A 22,279-nucleotide genomic window follows, 5' to 3' on the forward strand; every position below is an offset into this window, starting at 1 on the left:
TTGGATGAGATTAAAATTTTAGGGACAAATAAATTGAATTTTACATGATATAATGGAAATTTCTATCTGATTAAATGTAGCTTTAGGGGCACCTGAGCCACCCAGGCGCCCCTGTTCAGTACTTCTTTAAGGGTACACGTACACACACACGCACACACACACACATATGCAGATATACATATATACCTGTATATATATATACAGGTTAAAAATGGTAATCTGATTACTATACATGGACATACAGCCCTTATAACATGGTATTTGAAAAATAGCCAAAAAAAAAAAAAGGAAAGAAAAAAGAAAGGGGCGCCTAGATGGCTCAGTTGTTAAGTGTCTGCCTTTGGCTCACGTCATGATCCCAGGGTCCTGGTATCAAGCCCCGCATCCGGCTCCCTGCTTGGTGGGAAGCCTGCTTCTCCCTCTCCCACTCCCCCTGCTTGTGTTCCCTCTCTCGCTCTGTCTCTCTGTCAAATAAATAAATAAAATCTTTAAAAAAAAACAAAAACTGAAGACTTTTCAAGTTCCATTAAGAAGTACTATGGTAAAAAAAAAAAAAAAAAAGAAGTACTATGGTAAGGCCATGCTTATTAGAAAGATTTACTAGGTTATTTAGCATTATAAAATAATGGGCTTTAAAACCAGAAGATGATACAGGTTACTTTTGCTTGTTATGTTAAATATCCACAGCAGTCATTCAAAGCTACTAGAACTTTCCTTAGTGCTTTGAATATAAAGTATGTTAATAAAATCTTGATAGCCAGGATACTTGTGAAACACTTAACTGGCATATGGCTGGCTGGCCAGTAACTCCTGATCACCATTCACATTGTATTCTGGAGTTGTGCTCTAGGGGGTGCCATTCACATAGAATATAATGTGAAAAGTAACGTTAAAGTTGTGCAAGGTACTAGCTTCATGCCTTTAGCTCTAATAACTCAGTAAAGCAACTTGAAAATTTCTGAGAGCTAGAGTTTCAGATTCCCTGTGGGACACTGGAAAGAGATCTGGGTTCTGGAACCAGTCACCATCTGACACCTAACCTTCCCCATGGAACCATGACGAACTGTGATTAGATGTCTCTTTAATGGCTAATATTTTTAAATTTAGGTGATGGTTTAAGTCAAGAATGAGGTCCAGCACTGAGGATACTAAAGGTGACAGAGTCAGGTTGTTGAGAGAGGTCAAGTGATTAGAGGCAGTTTAGGCTCACGTTGAGTCATGATTTTGGTTTAGAATATGAATGGAAATCAATACACCTGCCCTATCTCTGTTGGCTGGAGTTTGGCTGGTCATTATTCTTAGATTATACTGTTGGTACGCGGAAGGGACTTGAAATTCATTTAGCTGAGCAAGGAAAGAAGAGAAACCGCTCATTTCCTTACGTGTAGACCTTCCTAGGGCTGAAGATGTGTTTCTGCTCCTGTCCCGTGGTAAGTAGTGACTTGATTGTGGTGGACCGTATGGGTTATACATTCCAGCCTAGGCTGTTGCCCTGCCACTTTGATATGTTCTCTGCATGAAATCATTTTTTTTTCCTTTTCTTAGTTCTTTCCATTTTCCTTGGTTATAGTAGGTACATTTCTCCCAACTCATCTGAACTTTTAAAACCCACCTGTCTTCTCCACAAACCCTTTCTTGTTATTTGCTTAACTGGAAGAGACTTACCCTGTCTATTTGGTACTTTTTACTTTGTATCTTAAATCATTTTATCTGGTGCTATGTGTACATTTATCCTCTACTATATTAACAATCATATTGAAGGCAGGGACTTTGTCTTAAGCATCTCTTAGTGCCATGATTTCTTAGGTTTTAGTGAATAGAAGAATCATCTGAAGAACTTGTTAAAGTTTAGATTTCTGGACCCTCTCCTCCATATTCTGATTTGTTGGGTCTGATAAGGACCTGGAAATGTGCATTTTAAGAAGTTCCTCAAGGAGAGTTTCATCATGTGGGTTCTGGGCCCACATGGTTTAAAGCCCTGTTTTATTTATTTATTTGTTTGTTTATTTAATTTTTAGCGAGCGTGCATGTGAGCAGGGGTAGGGGCAGAGGGAGACTGAGAGGGGGAGAGAGAATCCCAAGCAGGTTCCACACTCAGCTCAGAGCCCGAAATGGGGCTCCATCCCACAACCCTGAGATAATGACCTGAGTTGAAATCAAGAGTTGGACATTCAACCAACTGAGCCACCCGGGTGCCCCTGGGCCCATATGATTTAAACCATTTAGTCCTGTACTTTGTTTTGATAAATCATTGGTGAGTCAAAACCAATAATCTTTAGTATCTCTGCTAGGAGAAATGATCTTAAAATCTCTCAATAACTAGATTTACTTTGTTCCTGCCTACCTAGTATTCTGCATATTTTGGGGAGTTATATGAACTCTTTCTACTCTCCATTTAAGGCAGCCTTTGACTTTATTTTTAAGATTTCTGATTAGTCTCAGTTATCCCAGGCAAAAAGCTAATTATGTACATACTGCATTTGAATTTTGTCTTTAATCCAGTATGTTTTAAAAATCTATAGCATGGCTGTCTTATAGAAGGCTATACTTTCAGTTTCAGTCTTTGTAGGAACTAACAGAAGAGGTCTTCCTTACTAAATCTTAATTTACCCTCATTAATCATTAATTTCTATTGATACAATGTGTATTAGATATTGTAGGGGGAACAATCAAGTATATATATACTTGAGATTTTCCTGGTACAATAGGGGTGCTTAAGACAAACTCACAAAACAACTAAGAGAACACTCAAGGCAGTATGTGATGTAGGACCAAACAAAAGGTTTGTATATAGTAAATGCAGATGATTATTGGAGGTCAGAGAAGAGAGGGATAAACAGAGAGACTAGAAAACCTGGGAAGTCCTCAAGGAGAAGGTAATAGGAGCTGAACCTGAAGCTGAATTTGATCAGAGGAACAAGGTATTCTTAAAGGGCAGAACATAGGAAGGTTCATTTTACAGGTGAAAAAAATGGAGGCTTAGAAAGGGAAAGTGAGTGACAGATACTATTTCCCTGACCACTGTTCTTTGTGGTTTGTGTAGTATTGGGAGGTTTCCACTGTTACTAAGCAGAAGACAGTAGTGTTTTGGTGGCCATATGTGAAAGCATTGACAATTCAGGTGTTTGGTTTTGTTTTTTTTACAATTCCAGTTTTAATTGTGATAATCTCGAAGTCCAGAGCCAAAATTATTTTTGTAAAAGAGCAATGAATTTGACAAAGTTGATATTTTATTTGTACATATTTAGTTAACTTGATGCATTTTCAGAAGTATTAAAGAGAATTGAAATAATGATTAAGTATATTTTGGGGTGCCTCAGTGGCTCAGCCTGTTAACTGGCTGCCTTTGGCTCAGGTTGTGATCCCAGGGTCCTGGGATCGAGCCCCATGTCAGACGCCCTACTCAGCAGGAGAGTCTGCTTCTCCCACTCCCTCCCCCTGTTCATGCTCTCTCTGGTTTGTTTGCTCTCTCTCTCAAATAAATAAATAAAATCTTTAAAAAAAGATTAATTACATTTTGCTGTGTATATTCATTGAACACATATTTACTATGATGAGTACATGTCTGACCTTGATAGGAGGATATCCAATAGTCAATTCTTAGTTGTCATCTTGCTAGAGCTAATGACCCAATTGATTTTTTTTTTTTTTTTAAGATTTCATTTATTTAGGGCGCCTGGGTGGCTCAGTTGGTTAAGCGACTGCCTTCGGCTCAGGTCGTGATCCTGGAGTCCCTGGATCGAGTCCCGCATCGGGTTCCCTGCTTGGCGGAGAGTCTGCTTCTCCCTCTGACCCTAACCCCTCTCATGTGTTCTCTCTCTCTCAAATAAATAAATGAAATCTTTAAATAAAAAAAAAAAGATTTCATTTATTTATTTGACAGGGACACGGCGAGAGAGGGAGCACAAGCAGGGGGAGTGGGAGAGGGAGACGCAGACTTCCCGCTGAGCAGGGAGCCCGATGCGGGACTCAGTTCCAGGACCCTAGGATCATAACCTGAGCCGAAGGCAGACGCTTGACTGACTGAGCCACCCAGGTGCCCCAAAACTCCTTATCTTTTAAAACAATGATTCCCCATTCTCCCCTTCCTCCCAGCCCCTGGCAACCACCATTAAACTTTTAATCTCTGTGATTTTTTTTTTTAAGATTTTAATTTATTTATTTGACAGAGAGACAGCGAGAGAAGGAACACAAGCAAGGGGAGTGGGAGAGGGAGAAGCAAGCTTCACGTGGAGCAAGGAGTCCAATGCGGGGCTCTATCCCAGGACCCTGGGATCATGACCTGAGCCGAAGGCAGACGCTTAATGACTGAACCACCCAGGTGCCCCTTGATCTCTATGATTTTGGCAACTCTAAGTACCTCATATAAGTGGAAAAGTGGAATCATACGGTATTTTGTCATTTTTGCTCCTTACATATTTTACTTAGCAAAATGTCCTCAAGGTTCATCCATGTTGTGTAGCATATTTCAGAATTTCCTTACTTTTTAAGGCTGAATAATACTCCATTGTACATATATACCACATTTTCTTCATTCTTCCATCAGTGGACACTTAGCTTGCTTCCACATTTAACTATTGTAAATAATGCTATTTTTTTTTAAAAAGATTCTAATTATTTACCTGATACAGAGAGCGAGAGAGCACAAGGAGGGGGAACAGCAAAGGGAGAGGGAGAAGCGGGCTCCTCGCCGAGCAGGGAGCCTGATGCAGGGCTCGATCCCAGGACCCTGGGGTCATGACCTGAGCCGAAGGCAGACACCCAACCATTTGAGCCACCCAGGCGCCCCGTAAATAATGCTATTATGAACATGGGTATACAAATATCTCATCAAGACCCTGCTTTCAATCCAGAGGTGCAGTTAATTGCTTGGTTGGTTTTGAATATTTTGAGGAGCTTTCATACTGTTCTCCACAGTGGCTGTACCATTTTACGTTCTTGTCAACAGTGCACCAGGATTTTGTTTATCTTCTTAGGAGAAATGTCTAAGTCCTTGGCCCATTTTTGAATCGAATTGTTTTGTTGTTGTTGCATTTTAGTTCACTGTATATTCTGGATGTGAATCCCTTATCAAATATATGATTTGTAAATATTCCATTCTGTGGGTTGCCTTTTTTACTCTGTAGATGGTTTCTTTTGATATACAGAGTTTAAAATTTTTCATGAAGTCCAATTTGTCTATTTTTTCTTTGTTACCTAGCCAAAAATCTTGGAGTTAACCTTGACTTTTTTTTTTTTTTTCCCCCATTACCGACTTCTAATTGGTCAGGAAACACTGTTTGTTCCACCTTGAAAATATATACAAAATCTTAATAGCATCTTAACTTCACTCCTCCCATTCTGGTCCACCACCTCTGACTGGGCTTACTAGAGCTGCATGCTATTAGTTTTCCTCCTTTCATTCCTTTCATTCTTGCCCCACCATCTGTTTTGACCATAGCAGCCAGAGTGGTCCAATTTATTTTTATTTTATGTGATTTCATTTCATTTTTTTCTCAGAGTGATCCAGTTTAGTCAGGTATTGTAAATTCTCTGCTTAGAACCATGTTAACAACTCCCATTTTACTTAAAACCAAAATTTTTTCAGGGACCTTCAAGGTTTCTATTTTTTACCACCCTCCCCCACTGCCCCCCACTCATATCCTACTACTTTCCCAGCTCCAGCCACACAGATCTTGAAGTTCTTGAAGTCTCTACTTCTTGCCTAGTATCACGACTTTCACCTAGACTTATGTTTTCTCTCTGTATCCCATGGCTCATTTCTTTTCTCAGTGAGGCCAACCCTGCTACACTGTTTAAAATGGCACCCTGGGGTGCCTGGCTGGCTAAGTCGGAAGACCATTAGACTCTTAATCTTGGGGTTGTGAGTTTGAGCCCCGCATTGGGTATAGTTTACTTAAAAATGAAGTCCTTTATAAAGAAATAAATAAAATGGCACCCTGCCTTCCCCATCCCTCTTTGTGAGCTCATCCCCCTTTATCAGCTCACTTTTAATATAGTCTATATTTTAGTTATTTATTTTGTTTATTATCTGTCTCCCCTTGTTGGAATGTATGTTCCAAAGGGGACAGATTTTTGTCTATTTTGTTTATTGATGTGTCTCCATTGCCCAGAACATTGGCACATGGTAGATACGTAATAGCTATTTGTTGAATGAATAAATGAATAGAATAGGAAGCAAGGTAGAGACACATGGTCTCTGTTCTCATGAAGTTTACAGTTTGTGTTTTGCTTTCTACAAACAAATGAAGCTAACCATATTTTCCATATTTTTTGTTTGGTTTAAGTACATGTAATTCAAAATGTTTGTGAAATAATAGGCATTTAAACGTTGGGAAACATTATTTATTAAAAAGAACGCTATTTTGAGTTGTGCTTTGAATCGAATGAAAACTTATAAAACATTAAAATAGAAAAGCCATGTGGCAGAAAAGGTGATGACATGAACAATCTTTGAAAAATACTATTAGGTCACTTTGGACCTTCATTCATTGCTGTGGAACATTTAATTACAAAAATGTTCTATTCCTTGTAATGAAAAGAAATGCTTTGGCTTATAAGCGGGATTCACAAACCAAGTGATTTTAGCTCTCATTAGGGTTCTTTTATTTCTTTATCCTTTGTAATCTACCATAAAACCTAAATTTCATTTAAACCCAAAATTCTGTGTTGGAAATCAAATATGGAAGACTTTTGAACAAATACCCAGTGTTGAAGGAAATGTAAATAGTAGATATCATATTGATGCCAACTGAGGGAATATGATTAGACTTAGTCAATAAATAAATCTGTTAACATAATCTGCCATGTGCCAATTTAAATAATGAAAGCATTACTGTAGGAGGATGTTCTGTTAAATGTCCTACAAGGCCTGAGTCTTCTGTCCATACCTACCATGTGATAGACTTTTAATAATAATTGGGAAATAATAAGACTGAATTTTCTGCCTCTTAAATTGTTTATCTGAGGGAGGAGATAGTTACTTATACATAAAACTTTATTGGGACTGCTAATATATCTTTATAGTGTATTAGTGACACTTTCTTTCCTTTTTCCTGCATATTTGCACTGATATCATAATAGAACACATTTCTGTGATTATTTTTATATTTAAAAAATGAGGATAATTAGTGCAGGGTATAGAACTTGGCCATAGTGGCCATGCCCTAAAAACTAAAGGAAAAGAAATTTTCACTTGATGGGATTTTGAATTTGTTTACTCCAAAAAATTACTTTAGCTCACCAAGGCTTGTTAGGATGTATGTTCTTTGTAATAAAATTTTACCGCTTGTAATAGCAGAGAAAAACAAGTTAATATTGCCTCTCTGTTTTAGAGCCAGAATTTGTTAAAAGTGTGAAATATCATGCCTTACTAAGAGAATTTTTAGGGAATGTGGTAAAAGTGAAATTTTCTATGAAAATACAGAGTAAGGGCTCCTGGGTGGCTCAGTTGGTTAAGGGTCTGACTCTTGATTTCAGCTCAAGTCATGACCTCAGGGTTGTGAGACAGCCCTGTGTAGGGGCTTCATGTTGGGTGTGGAGCCTGCTTAAGATTCTCTTTCTTCCTCTGCCCCTCCACCCCCCTCTAAAAGGAAAAAAAAAGAAAAAGAAAGAAAAGCAGAGGAATAATTAGAGTGAACTGAAGAACTTATAGGGATTTTCCAGGAGGATGTATGAAATACATATTTATCTGTAGGTTCTAAAGTTATTTTTATAAAAGTAGAAAACTATTAACCTTAATATTCTGTGTCTCCAACAGAGATGTTGACTGTGTGCTTAAAATACTGAGTGCTTTAAATTTTCTTATGTCTCATTTTTCCTGTTCTATCAAACGACAGGAAATAAAGTCTGCTTGACAGAATGTTAATTTAGGTGCATAAAACACTCCTCCGTATAGGCACTCCCACTGTTTAAAATGAAGGAATTCCAACAAAGCTAGTTGTAAAAACTCTCCGAAGTGTTTTCCTACTAACTTTTTTTTTTAAGATTTTATTTATTTATTTGATGCAGAGAGAGAGACAACTAGAGAGGGAACACAAGCAGGGGGAGTGGGAGAGGGCGAAGCAGGCTCCCGGCTGAGCAGGGAGCCCAATGCGGGTTTGATCCCAGAATCTCGGGATCATGACCCGAGCCAAAGACAGACACTTAACGACTGAGCCACCCAGGTGCCCCTCCTACTAACTTTTCTTAAAAACTAGAAAACTTTACTAAAGAGTAAAAAGAGGAAATAATCCCAATATATAAAGTGGGAAATTTATAAGGAAAGTAGTATCTCTGGATTATTCTGGCTATTGTGTAAGTGCTAGGCCTGTTGTGTGTTTTAATCTTCACCTATAGGTTTGCTATACCTTTAGAACTGGGAGTTTGGGTCACTTAACTGTCATGGTATTTGGACTTCAGTTTCTTCTGGGTAATAGGCTTCAGCAGTAGGTAAACTAGTATTAATAAGTTATCTTAAGTATTTTAATCACCAACTTTATATATCAAATTCCATTTGACTTAGGAATGAATTAGAAAAATCAAACAATGAGAACATAGAAGAACATATGTAGGAGTATGTTTTTATCTTTCTAAACAGGATATCAAAATAAGACATTCCTGATAAAAGCTAATCTCAAAATATCAGGAGAAACTACCATTTAAATAAACTTGGCTATGGAAATGCAAGCTGGTGCAGCCACTCTGGAAAATAGTATGGAGGTTCATCAAAAAGTTGAAAATAGAGGATATTTAGTGCAGGGTATAAAACTTGACCTAGCAACTGCACTACTGGATATTTACCTCAAAGATAACAAACACAGTGATCCGAAGGGGCACCTGCACCCCAATGTTTATAGCAGCAATTTCCACAGTAGCCAAACTATGGAAGGAGCTCAGATGTCCATCGACAGATGAATGGATAAATAAGATACACACACACACACACAATGGAATACTACTCAGCCATCAAAAAATGAAATCTTGCCATTTGCAACATTGTGGATGGAACTAGAGGGTGTTACGCTAAGCGAAATAAGTCAATCAGAAAGACATTTTATTATATGATCTCATTGATATGTGGAATATAAGAAACAAAACAGGATCATTGGGGAAGAGAGGAAAAAAATAAAATGAGGAAATCAGAGAGGGATAGAAACCATAAGAGACTTTTAATCATAGGAAACAAACTGAGGGTTGCTGGAAGGGAGGTGGGTGGGGGGATGGGGTAGCCTGGTTATTAGACATTAAGGAGGGCACATGATGTAATGAGCACTGAGTGTTACATAAGTCTGATGAATCATGGACCTCTACTTCTGAAATCAATAATACATTGTATGTTAATAATTGAATTTAAATTTAAAAATGGAAAAAATAAAAATTAAAGTATAAAAAAAATAAGCAAAAAAAAAAAAATACATTTGGTTAGAGTGGAACTTCCTGAATGATGGAATAAGGAGCTTGGCAAATTCTTTTCCCACAAAGCAGATTAAAATTAGGTAAAATGGCTTGAAACAACCATTTTAAATTTGTACTGGAGTGTTTCCATCAGTGTTAACTCAATAACCAAAAACTGGAAATAACCCAAATGTCGCAATGTGATGTATCCATCAATAGAATATTACCCAGCAACAAAAAAGAATAAATACTGATACATGCTACAACATGGATGAACCCAGGAAACATTATACTAAGTTAAAGAACTCAGAAATGGCAAGATCTTTGTCTTTGTTTTTAAGTAAGCTCTATGCCCAGTGTGGGGCCTGAACTCACAGCCCTGAGATCAAGAGTTACATGCTCTATCCACTGAGCCCCCAGGCACTCTAGGACAACATCTTATGATTCCACTTAAGTGAAATGGCCTGGAATGGCTACTTTATAGGGATCAAGTGAGCAGATTAGTTGTTACCTGGTATTGTTGGTTGTAAATAGGATTTCTTATAAAGAGACATAAGGGGTCTTCGGGGTGATAGAAATGTTCTAAAAGGGGATTGTGGTGATGGTTGTACAATTATACATAAATTTACTAAAATTAAGTTTACAGGTGAATTTAAAACAGGTGAATTTTATGGTATTTTATTTTTATTTTTTTAAAAAGATTTTATTTATTTAATTGACAGAGAGAGACAGCAAGAGAGGGAACACAAGCAGGGGGAGTGGGAGAGGGAGAAGCAGGCTTTCCGCCGAGTAGGGAGCCTGATGTGGGGCTCGATCCCAGGACCCTGGGATCATGACCTGAGCCGAAGGCAGTCACTTAATGACTGAGCCACCCAGGTGCCCCTATGGTATTTTATTTATTTATTTATTTATTTATTTATTTTTTAAAGATTTTATTTATTTATTTGACAGAGCAGAAGTAGGCAGAGCAGCAGGCAGAGGGAGAGGGAGAAGCAGGCCTCCCGCTGAGCAGGGAGCCCGATGTGGGGCTTTGATCCCAGGACCCTGATACGACCTGAGCCGAAGGCAGATGCTTAACCGATTGAGCCACCCAGGTGCCCCTATAGGGGACTTCTGAGAACACCTAGTCCTATCCTCTCATTTGACAGGTCAGTGGGTTAATGATTTAGATCACTCATTTATAGCTGAATCTGAACAGTTACCCCAGCCTCTTTCTATTGAATGAGGGAAAATCAGTGTCTCTTAAACTGTTTGTTTGCTGTAATGATCTAAAAGGAAAGACACTCCATTTTCTGATCAGTTGTATATTTCAAACTTTAAGCATTAGTTGTAAAACGCTGTGGAACTGAAAGGTGAGTGAGACAGCCTTTGACTTTGGAGGAGTTTGTAAGATTCTCTGACACGTAGGAACAGACAGATTGGTGTATGTTGTCTGCTTGCTCGACCTCAACAGTGTTCTGTGTTGTCTCTTTGCTTGTCAGTCCCCTCCATCTTCTTTTTACAGGTTTAATGCTGTCTAGTCATGGTGACCTCCTTCCAGTTCTTTACTCTAGCCATGTTGCTTCCCATACCTTCTGTTCCCTCTGCCTGAAATATTCATCTCCTTTTAAAAAAAAGCCTAGCTCAAGTCTCCTTTAAGTTTCACTTCATCAAAATATACTCCTGTATAATACACCCTTCACTAACCCTCCCTCTACCCCCTGATGTGAGGCTGTAGTTCTCTTAATTATTTTCTTTTTTTTCTTTTTTATTTATTTATTTATTTTTAAAAAGATTTTATTTATTTATATGACAGAGAGAGACAGCGAGAACAGGAACACAAGCAGGGGGAGTGGGAGAGGGAGAAGCAGGCTTCCTGCTGAGCAAGGAGCCTGATGTGGGACTCGATCCCAGGACCCTGGGATCATGACCCAAGCCAAAGGCAGACGCTTAACAACTGAGCCACCCAGGTGCCCCTATTTTCTTTTTTTTAAAGATTTTATTTATTTTTCAACCGGGAGAGAGAGAGAGAGGGAACACAAGCAGGGGGAGTGGGAGAGGGAAAAGCAGGCACCCTGCTGAGCAGGGAGCCCAATGTGGGGCTCGATCCCAGCACCCTGGGATCATGACCTGAGCCAAAGGCAGATGTTTACCGACTGAGCTACTCAGGTGCCCCTGTTTTGTTTTTGAATGACAGACAAATTAAGGAAGATTCCAGGTATGCAATTAAAGACTGTATTAAGGGCAGTGAAAAGGAAAGTGACTGTAAGCATCAGTATTTCTTTTTCAAGATTTTATTTATTTATTTGACAGAGAGAGATAGAACACACAAGCAGAGGGAGAGGGAGAAGCAGGCTCCCCGCTGAGCAGAGAGCCCGACATGGGGCTTGATCCCAGGACCCTGTGATCATGACCTGAGCCAAAGGCAGATGCTTAACTAACTGAGCCACCCAGGTACCCTATTTTTCTTTTTCTTTTTGACATCATTGAAGATCTAGAATCATCTTTATGTGCTCGAGTGAGTTGATGCGATGAATCCAACTCAAAGGTCTGGATCTAAATCATATTTGTAGAATAGTTTTTATTAATATTTATTAATTTATAATTTATATTTAATTATGCATTCTATATTTAAGTTTCTTATGCTTTGTTTTTTTTAGCAGTGGCTCATTATAGGTATAAAATGAACTTTCTGTGACTACAAATAACAATGTAAAATAACTCAATGTCTAGAATCATCATGGCAGTAGTGATTTTCAAAGAAACCAAAGGAGAGATTGTCAGCAGCATCTTTGTTAGAACTGCATGAACTGCCGCACATGTTCGTTCACTTGATACTCGAAAGGGGAGTTTTCAAATTGTGTTGTTGTGAATGGGGACTTTTTTTCTTTTTGATAAGTATTTTATGTAATTGAAAACTTAAAGGTGCAAGAATATATTTTTTTAAGATTTTATTTATTCATTTGACACAGAGACACAGTGAGACAGGGAACACAAGCAGGGGGAGTGGGAGAGGGAAAAGTAGGCTTCCCGCCGAGCAGGGAGCCCGATGTGGGGCTCGATTCCAGCACCCCGGGATCATGACCTGAGCTGAAGGCAGACACTTAACGACTGAGCCACCCAGGCACCCCAAAGTTGCAAGAATCTTGAAAGGAACTCTTGTTCACCAGCTGTTTACACAAATCATAGAAGGAACTCTTGTTACTGTTTACACATTGCCCATTTGCTTTATCATTGTGTGTTATGTATATATAATTTTTTCTGAATCACTCTGAGAGTAAGTGGAAGTGTGCCTTTTTTGCCCCTAAATACTTAAATGTACATTTCCTAAAAATAAATGCATTCTCTTACTTAGCCACATTATCAAAATCAAGAAATTTAATATTGATAACAATAACTACTGCCTAATCACAGCTGTATTCAAATTCTATCAGTTATCCCAGTAATGCCTTTTATAGCCCCTGTGCCCCGGTCCAGTCCAGTCTAATCTAGGACCGCAAAGCATTTAATTGTCATCTCTCTTTAATTCTTATTCTGAAATGGTTCCTGTCTTTTTTTTATATCTTCCTTTGCCCTCTCTCTGTCTTTCTTGTCCTTGGCAGTTTCAAAGAGTACAGTGTTCGGAATGTCCCTCAGTTGTCTGATGTTGCCTTGTGATTAGATTTGTATTATGGACTTTTGGCAAGAATGTTATATAAGTTAATACTGTATTCTTAATGCTTCATTTAGGGAGGCACAGGATGTCAATTTGTCCCAGTATTGGTGATTGATGATGTTAAATAGCCTTATTCTTATTAAGGGTGGTCTGAAAGGTTACTCTACTGCAAAGTTCTTTTCCTTTCTGTGATCAATAAGTAACTTGTACAGTATATTTTGAGACAGTGTAGAAATCCTGTTTTTTATGAATTTTCTATTCACTAGTCTATGAGTGGTGATTTTCTACTTCGGTCATTCTTTTTGTATTTGCAAGTTGGCATCCTTTAAGAAGGAATAAGCTTTCCTTTCTTCCTTGATGGATTCTTTTTTTTTTTTTAAGTAGGCTCCATTCCCAGTGTGAGGCTTTATTAACTCATGACCCTGAGATCAAGAGTTGCATGCTCTAGTGACTAAGCCAGCCAGGTGCCCTCATTGATTCATTTTTTAATATTCAATTTTTATTTTACATGTCATGCTTCAATCCATTACTGTCATTTTTTTGTGATGCTCAAATTGTCCCACAGTTGGCCGTGGCAGCTCCTTCTAACTGGCTTCAGTGTCTTTTTGACATCTCCCCATAATTTCTGAGTAGTCCTTTACTTTTCTTGTACAAAATACTGCATACTTAACTTGTACCTTCTCTGCCCCACCTGGTATCAGCCATTTCTCTAAGGAGCCAGGGTTTAGTAGAGAATGTAGTTTAGAAATCAAGCTTTGGATGTAAAATGTGTTCATTACTACAAGGTGTCATTGTTTCTTGTTTTTTCTTTTTTTAAAAGATTTTATTTACCTACATCAAAAACTAATGATGTAATGTATGGTGATTAACAAACATAATAAAAAAAGAAAAAAGATTTTATTTACTTATTTGAGAGGGAAATAGAGAGTGAGCATGATCAGGCAGGGTGGGGGGCAGAGGAGCTGAGTAGGGAGCCCTACATGGGTCTGGATCCCAGGACCCCAGCATCATGACGTGACCCAAAGGCAGATGCTTAACTGACTGAGCCACCCAGGCTCCCCAAGGTGTCATTTCTTCTAGACACACTCCATTTACAGCTAGGAAGTGTATGAATGTGTGTTTCTATGTATATTTGTAATGTAAAAATATAAATAAATATAACCTAAAAATAAAAATCGTGAGGTCATATTTGATACCTCTAGTTCAAATCCAACATTCTAGGTATATCACAGTTTTCCCATAGGAGGACATTAAAAAACAAAACTGCTTTACTGATTCTGTTGTGAAGCAACCAACTTAGCAGTTGCATTCACTATGCTGCGTATATTGCACTGTTGGCTTCTCGTGTTTGATTTTTAAAAGTTGACAGTGTATCCCAAAAAAAGAAAGTTCGGTGCATCAACTCGGGATGTGGTCAGTGAGGTAAATGAATATGTTGCTACCACATTAAACCTCATGTCAGACTTCATTCCTTTTGTCTGAGTTACTTTAAAAAAATTGTGTCCATCTGCCAACCTCACCCGTAATTTGGCATACTGCTTAAAGAAATCCAGTCTTTTTTAACTTTATATTGTGGAAATAACAGACAGCTCTAAAAATGGACTTAAATGCTCATGTACTTAAACACCCAGCTACAGTAATCACCAGCTCATCTCATCTTGAAGGAAATCCTAGATGGCATGTAAATTTATCAGTAAACGTTTCTCTCTAACTCTTAAAGGATAAGGACTTAAAAATAATCACAAATCTATTATTATAGCTAAGAAAATTTTTTTTTAAAGATTTTATTTATTTATTTGACAGAGACACAGCGAGAGAGGGAACACAAGCAGAGGGAGTGGGAGAGGGAGAAGCAGGCTTCCCGCTGAGCAGGGAGCCCGATGCCGGGCTCGATCCCAGGATCCTGGGATCATGACCTGAGCCGATGGCAGACGCTTAACGACTGAGCCACCCAGGCGGCCCTAGCTAGTAAATGTTTTAAATAATTCCTTAATACAATTAAATATCTGATGAGTTTTAAATTTTTCCCAGTTATCCCGGGTTATTTTTTACAGTTGGCTCAAATCAGAATCCAAAAAATGTTCACACATTGTGTTTAAGTCTTTTATTTCTCTTCTAATGTATAGCTTCTATTCCAGCTTCCTTCCCCCACTCCCTCTTTTTTTCCTACAAATCTGGGCTGCTTACAGTATAAATTTTCTCACATTCTGGACTTTCCTAATTGCATTCCCATGCTGTCGTTCACATGTTCCCATGTCCCCTCAATGTTCTGTAAACTGGTTGTTAGATCTAGAGGCTGAATCAGATTCAGATTTACCTGTTAAGAATACTTTGTAAGTGGTATACTTCCATTGGGCACATTAATGTCCATATATTTTTCATCTCATATTTGTGTCAATTGATCATTACCTAAGATTAATGTTTTTCATTGGAGATTAGCAAAATGATTTTGCAAATATATGATTTTTTCATTTTAGTTGGGTTATTTCAATAGGGATCAGTTTTTACCAACTATGCATTTACTTAGAGGTACAGTTCATAGAGAAAGGTAGGTAAAATGCTCAGTTCACTAGTTTAAGAATAATGAATTGGTTCTCTAGTATCCTTCAAAAAGTGATCAGTTTTTTTTTTTTTTTTAAGATTTTATATATTCATTTGAGACACAGAGATACAGAGAGAGAGAGAGCATGAGTGGGTGGGGGGGGGAGACAGAGGGAGAGGGAGAAGCAGGCTCCCTGCTGAGCCAGGAGCCCGACGTGGGGCTCGATTCTAGGACCCTGGAATCATGACCTGAGCCGAAGGCAGACGCTTAACCATCTGAGCCACCCAGGCTCCCCGATCAGTTTTTTTTATAAGTACCATTATGAACTCATAAATTCAAACATTTTGCTGTTTTCTTCTTTTTTCTTAAGATGTATTTATTTATTTTTAAAAGATTTTATTTATTTATTTGACAGAGAGAGAGACAGTGAGAGAGGGAACACAAGCAGGGGGAGTGGGAAAGGGAGCAGCGGACTCCCCGCGGAGCAGGGAGCCTGATGTAGGACTCCATCTCAGGACTCTGGGATCATGACCTGAGCCAAAGGCAGATGGTTAACGACTGATCCACCCAGGCACCCCTTATTGATTTATTTTAGAGAGAGAGAGAGTATGAGTGGGCGGGGCAGAGGGAGAGGGAGAAAGAATCTCAAGCTGACTCTACACTGAGTATGGATCCTGACTCGGGATTGATTTCACAACCCTGAGATGATGACCTAAGCTGAAACCAAGAGTTGGTTGCTTAACCAACTGTGTCACCCACGTGCCCCCCTTTTGCTGTGTTCTGATCCATTGCAATTACTGTTTTTTATTGATGTTAAATTATCCCATCTTAGTGGGAGCCTTTTCAAGTTGGCTCCTGAGTCCCATGGACACAATTTCAGAAGTCTTTGATAGCTTAACTGCTTTCTTTTTTTTCTTTTCTTTTCTTTTTTTTTTTTATTTATTTATTCACGAGAGACAGAGAGAGAGAGAGAGGCAGAGGGAGAAGCAGGCTCCCAAGGAGCAGGGAGCCCAATGTGGGACTCGATCCCAGGACACTGGGATCATGACCTGAGCCGAAGGCAGACGCTTAACCATCTGAGCCACCCGGGCGCCCACTTAACTGCTTTCTGACATAGGTTTTATACATTCCCTGCCCCATACCTGGAGTCAACTATTTTTCTAAAGAGCCTGGCTTCCTTGTAGTGGGAAATGGTATTTAAGGTCCATAATTTGGGAACCAGAAGTGAAAGAACCATCCTTTTTTTAAAAAAATAACAATAAATACTTACTGTCATGCAATTCGTATGGGTCAGAATTCCAAGGCAATTTAGCTGGGTGGCAGTGCCTAGGTATGTGAGCAACTTGATGCTGGCATTGGCAAGAGATTTCAGTTACTTAACCATGTGGACCTCTTCTTATGGTGTGTCCTTGACATGGTGGCTGGTTTCTCCCAGAGTCAGTGATCCAGGATAGCTGGTAGCATCCTTTGATTCATTTTTCTTTCTTTCTTTCTTTTTTTTTTTTAAAGATTTTATTTATTTGAGAGAGAGAGAGAATGAGAGACAGAGAGCATGAGAGGGGGGAGGGTCAGAGGGAGAAGCAGACTCCCCGCCGAGCAGGGAGCCCGATGCGGGACTCGATCCAGGGATTCCAGGATCATGACCTGAGCCGAAGGCAGTCGCTTAACCAACTGAGCCACCCAGGTGCCCTGATTTATTTTTCTACTAGACAGTTCAGTATACTGCTCTAGCTTTGGATCCAGACCACCTGATGCTGATACCTGCTAGTTTTGGGGGTTAACTAAGTTACTTTTTGTGCCTTACTTTCCGTAGCTATAACACTGAGATAATGATACTACCTACCTTAGAGGCCCTATATTATAGAGTCTCTTTGAAGATTCTGACAATTAGAACAGTTTCTGACACTTAGCACTGTCAGTAAGCATTCAGCCCACTGCTGTTGCTGTTATTATTACCACCACCACTGGAATGAACTAAAGAGTCAAAACCTAGCCAGTAAGTTGCCATTGACAGAAATAGTCTTTCTGTTTGCCAAAAATTGCCATGACAGAAAAGTTGTTTACAGATTCCCGATATCCAAAGTATGAAAGAAGATTAAGGGCTAAAGAATTATACCCACACCTGTTTGATTATGTATATGGAGGATCTTTCATTCCTGATCTATGTTCATGGAGATTTTTAGTGCAGGATATGTGTCCATGTAATTTGACCCCAGGAATCAACCAAGTACCCCCCCCAACCTTTTTATTTTAAAGTATGGATCCCCCCCCAAAAAAATGTACAGGGAGGTCCGGTAGACCCTTCACCTAGTTTATACCCCAGTGGCAACTATTGTAACTATGGTATAGTATCAGTTTTCATTCACTAGAAATTGAGCAGCTCTTATATGCTAGGTTTTTGAAGGCATTAAAACTGACCTTGAGCAGTTCAGTCCTTCTCTCTGGGTCCTCATTATTTCATTTCTAAAAATGTTTTTTTATTTTGGCTCTTCATTTTTGAAACTTGCATTAGGAGTTTCTTTAATGCCAAACATTGTTATTTCTCACATTCATATTTGCCTTGTTTTAAAACAATTTTTGCATTGTGTCCCCATCTTTCATTTACAATCTTTACAGCATCAGAACCATGTTGCCTGCATTGTCTTATTTTAATCACGTGCCAGTTTTGCAGTGCTACCAAGTCTGGATCTGAGAGGCAGCTTGTGTGAATCATTTACATACATTTCTCTTTATATTCCCCAGATTAATTTGCAACTTTACATTTTTTATCCAATTGCATGTTCAAAGCAGAGTCTTAATAATTCATTTTAAGAAGGAATTTGTCATAAGTAGGATTTTAAAATTGGTTCAAAGAGCAGAAGCTATTAAACAATAGCAGAAACCAGACAATATGTAGGACTTTAAATAGTTATTGTTAAGCATTTGAATGTTCCCAAAAATATGAGTCTATCTATCTATGTGTCTCTAGATGTTATTTCACTAGGGACTTGCACAGATAGGTTTTGCACAATATCCTTGCTGTTATTGTCAGCCATAAACAAATTACACGTATTTAACAAGTTAATGTCAGATTGGCCAGGAGCCACTGGGAGGTGTGTACTTAGTGACATCAGCTGGCAAAGAGCCCTAGTAACAGGGAGGGTTGGAAGGGTAGTGGAGGGAGAGGGAGCAGTAGGGAGGGAGAAAGAGAGACAGAGAGACTGACTGTATCTGGGGATTCTGGCAAGGTGAAGAGCTGGTCTGTTTGGCAGGACCTTCCCATCTGGGATCCATCTGTGTTTCCCTGGAATGGGACAGGCAGCTCTAGTCAGTGAGAAATCGCAGATGTGAGAGAGCTGACACATGTCCAGCTAATGAAAGAAGGAGGAAGGCTGGTCTCAGATTGGGCTTTGAAGATTAGGAGGAGGAAAAGAGGAGCTTTTTTATATTTATTTCGAATAAATTTGGTATATTAAGAATCTGGATCGTTATAATCTGGGCATTTGAGGTAAGTACATTTTAATTTAGTTTTAGGGGCTAAAGTGGGCAGTTCCCTTTCAAAGCTTTTTACTTATTTCAGATTATGAGCATATGAATTTTTTTATATTTGATGTGAGTTTAGCCTTTAGGTACTCATTGTTAATTTGATGCTTCATTTTGTTCATATTTGTTTCATTTTTCAGTTGCCACCTATATATTTGAATGTCATGCTTTTTGAATGGAAATTTGAATCAGATGTAACATGAATTCTGTGGCTAGGAAAGTAGTCTCACAAATATTTCTGGGGGCGCCTGGGTGGCTCAGTCGTTAAGCGCCTGCCTTCGGCTCAGGTCATGATCCCAGGGTCCTGGGATCGAGCCCCGCATTGGGCTCCCCACTCCACGGGAAGCCTGCTTCTCCCTCTCCCATTCCCCCTGCTTGTGTTCCCTCTCTCGCTGTGTCTCTCTCTGTCAAATAAATAAATAAAATCTTAAAAAAAAAAAAAAATTTCTGTAAGGTATGCCACATAGAATCTATGATATTTTGAGGGAAATTTTTTCTCCCTTAGTATGCATAATACAAATAGGCAGTATTAAAAAGATGGCTCATAAAATACTCTTCCTTATTGTCAGATTTTATTTCAGTGTATTCAGGTAAATTACAACTACAAGTGAATTATAGTAAAACTAACAGTATCTTCTAATTTTAATATAGTCGGCTCTTTTTTCTTAATTACGTTTTATCCCTATGCTGTTTTCATCTGTTTACTTCCTGTATACAAAGTAAACAAGTAACATTACAAATCTGACTTGAATTGTGAGTTTGGAGTAGTTTTGTCATAAAATAAATTCACATGTATGTAGCTACTGTATTAGAGTCATTGTTACTTGTGAAGATAGTTTAGCATTTTGCTATTTCTGTACATTGTATTCATGTCTTCCAGGCCTCCAAATCCAGATACCTAAGGGAAGAGCATGCGTTTGGGAGTTAGACATACTATACAGCCATTTTTCACTGGTTTTCTGATTTCAAGCAAGCTATTTATTCTCTTTAAGTTTTTATTTTGTGCAATTCCTGCCTGTTATTATTATTGGGAAAATTTGGAACATTAGAAGGCATTCATGTTAGTTTCAGAAGTTTCTAGATGTTTATTATTTTGTTGTAATTGGTTCCTAAACCCTTTGCATCTTTTTTAAGATTTCATTTTTAAGTAATCTCCACACCCAGCGTGTGGCTCGAACTCAGAACCCCGAGATCAAAAGTTGCACTGTCCAACTATTGAGCTAGCCAGGTGCCCCATAAACTCTTCGCATTTTTAACTGTCAGGCTAAGAATGGATCTTTTCTAGAACTCTAGTTTTCAGGGTGCCTTACTCTCACTGTAGCTACCTCCCAGATCATCTGTATCTGTTATAAATGTTAGGTGCTTTCTTTGTTTAGCCTCGCTATGATTATAAATGATTTGGAAAGCATTTTAAGTATTGTAATGTAAATGAGCCTGTTACAGCAGAGCAGAACTTCTGAGAAAGTCAACAGGAGTGAGATACTGAATTATACTGCTTTGTTACAACACTGTTTAAATTTTTGTTGTTGAAAATTCTACTAGTTCTCAAGTAGGAACTTAAGAAAATACATATTAAAGTTCTTCAACCTTCACTTATGTCAGTTGGGTAATTCTTTTAAGAGGACAGTACAATTCAGTTTTTTCTTTTCAGTGTTGCAGTCAGATTTCTTGAGGTGGGGGAGACTTTTTAAAGAATCTTTTTATAAGTATTCTGTTTTACCAGATTGGCTAAATGATGCAGTAAGCATTTTTGAGTTTCTGGGTTTTTGTTTGTTTTGGGGGTTTTCGGTTTTTTTTTTTCTTTTTTTTTTGAGTTTCTGTTTTGATAGGGGAACAGTTGAACATCTTTAGGGACTTGTCTGAATATTTGAGAAGGGCATATGGAATTTACATAATACTCCTTCAGTGAGGAAGCACTGATTTCACCCTGGGAGATACGCTCCTAGGTTGATTGGGGAGAAGACGACTCACTGCTCAAGTGTAGGGTAGGCTGTGTCCACTGTCAAGGGCTTACAAAAGGGATTTGCATATGCTGTATGTCCATACTAGGAATACTTTTGATGCTAGAGTTTCAAGAAGCATTAAAATATGGTAAATGATACAATTTTAATTGTATTTTAATATGTGAAGATTCACTCACTGCAACTAAAGGTGGTTGATTAAAAGGCCTAGTAGGACCACATAGTTCAGGAGACTAGTTGCTTGTTACTGAGGTAATAACCAAGATAATCTTTGAGTTGAATACTAAAGAAAATCGTAGTACTTTCTGAAGACTGAAAGCATTTACTGTTATGCAAAGAGAGACCTTTTTCTTTCTTTCTTTCTTTTTTTATCTTTTTAAGTAGGCTCCTCACCCAGTGTGGGGCTCAAACTCATGACCCTGAGATCAGGAGTCTCATGCTCTACTGACTGAGCCAGCCAGGTGCCCCACAGAAACCTAAATTGGTTTCCAGGAATGACCTAACCAAGGATTTTTTCATATCAAGGGGCCATGTTGGACTGAAATTATATAATACAGAATGTCAGTAAACTGGAGATGAGGATAATGACATTTAAATTGTTTGAATAAACATCTTCTATATACAACTGGAAGAATTCAAGCAAATCTGAAAGATTGGTTGAATCAGTTCATTGAAGGTTATTTTAAGTCCATTCAGTGCTAGAAGTGCTCATAAGTCCCCACTGATGGCCTATGAAAAATGTTAGATTGAACAGGATCTTAGGACAATCTAATCAAATATTATTTTGTAGATAAGGAAAATTGAAGGAAGGGTAGTAGTGGAGTGGTAAAAAGTCTGCCTGGTCTAGAGTTTAATAGGCACCTCACTTGGTGGTTTAGCTTGGACTGGAATTGTCTTCTGAATTTTCAGGACATTAAGCGTGCAAACATTTTTTGATTGCCTGTTCTATGTGATGATATAGTAAGGGATAAAAAAGTCACATAGAGAAGATAAAATGTACATGAATGCACGAAAGTGGGTAAGTCCTGGAAATCCCTGCCAACTCAGGCAATCAGAGCGTCTTTACGAGGCACAGTATTTGATCAGAACTTAGGACAGAAATAGACTCCTTGTCCAAAGAAGCATGGTGGGTGGATAGAAAGGTTCAGTTTCCATTAGACCGAAGTATTTTAAACCATACTTTGTCAAATGCATAGCTACACAGTGTTAAATTTTTACAATGCTTTTGATTATACCTGGCTGCTG

At 38.5% G+C, this 22,279-nt stretch overlaps 1 protein-coding gene across 12 annotated transcripts in view; it reads left to right on the plus strand.

Moving 5' to 3' along the window:
* The window catches only part of CBFA2T2 (CBFA2/RUNX1 partner transcriptional co-repressor 2), a 151,514-nt gene that overhangs the window by 39,470 nt on the left and 89,765 nt on the right, over nt 1-22,279 (plus strand). Inside the window, exons 1-2 of one of the 12 annotated variants that reach the window (XM_064573026.1) lie at nt 4,170-4,321; nt 10,327-10,523. The exons of 7 other annotated variants lie outside the window; for them this stretch is intronic. The gene's annotated coding sequence lies outside the window, so the exon portion shown is untranslated. Of the gene's footprint in view, nt 1-4,169; nt 4,322-4,370; nt 4,391-10,154; nt 10,524-11,667; nt 11,809-22,279 lie in introns of those variants that run through there. 4 more of the 12 variants (XM_064573023.1, XM_064573022.1, XM_064573024.1 and 1 more) reach the window with 4 other exon arrangements.

Source organism: Mirounga angustirostris, unplaced genomic scaffold (genome assembly GCF_029215605.1).
Source record: "Mirounga angustirostris isolate CCGP_5_RB_7025 unplaced genomic scaffold, mMirAng1.0.hap1 SCAF_10, whole genome shotgun sequence".
Taxonomy (NCBI): domain Eukaryota; kingdom Metazoa; phylum Chordata; class Mammalia; order Carnivora; family Phocidae; genus Mirounga; species Mirounga angustirostris.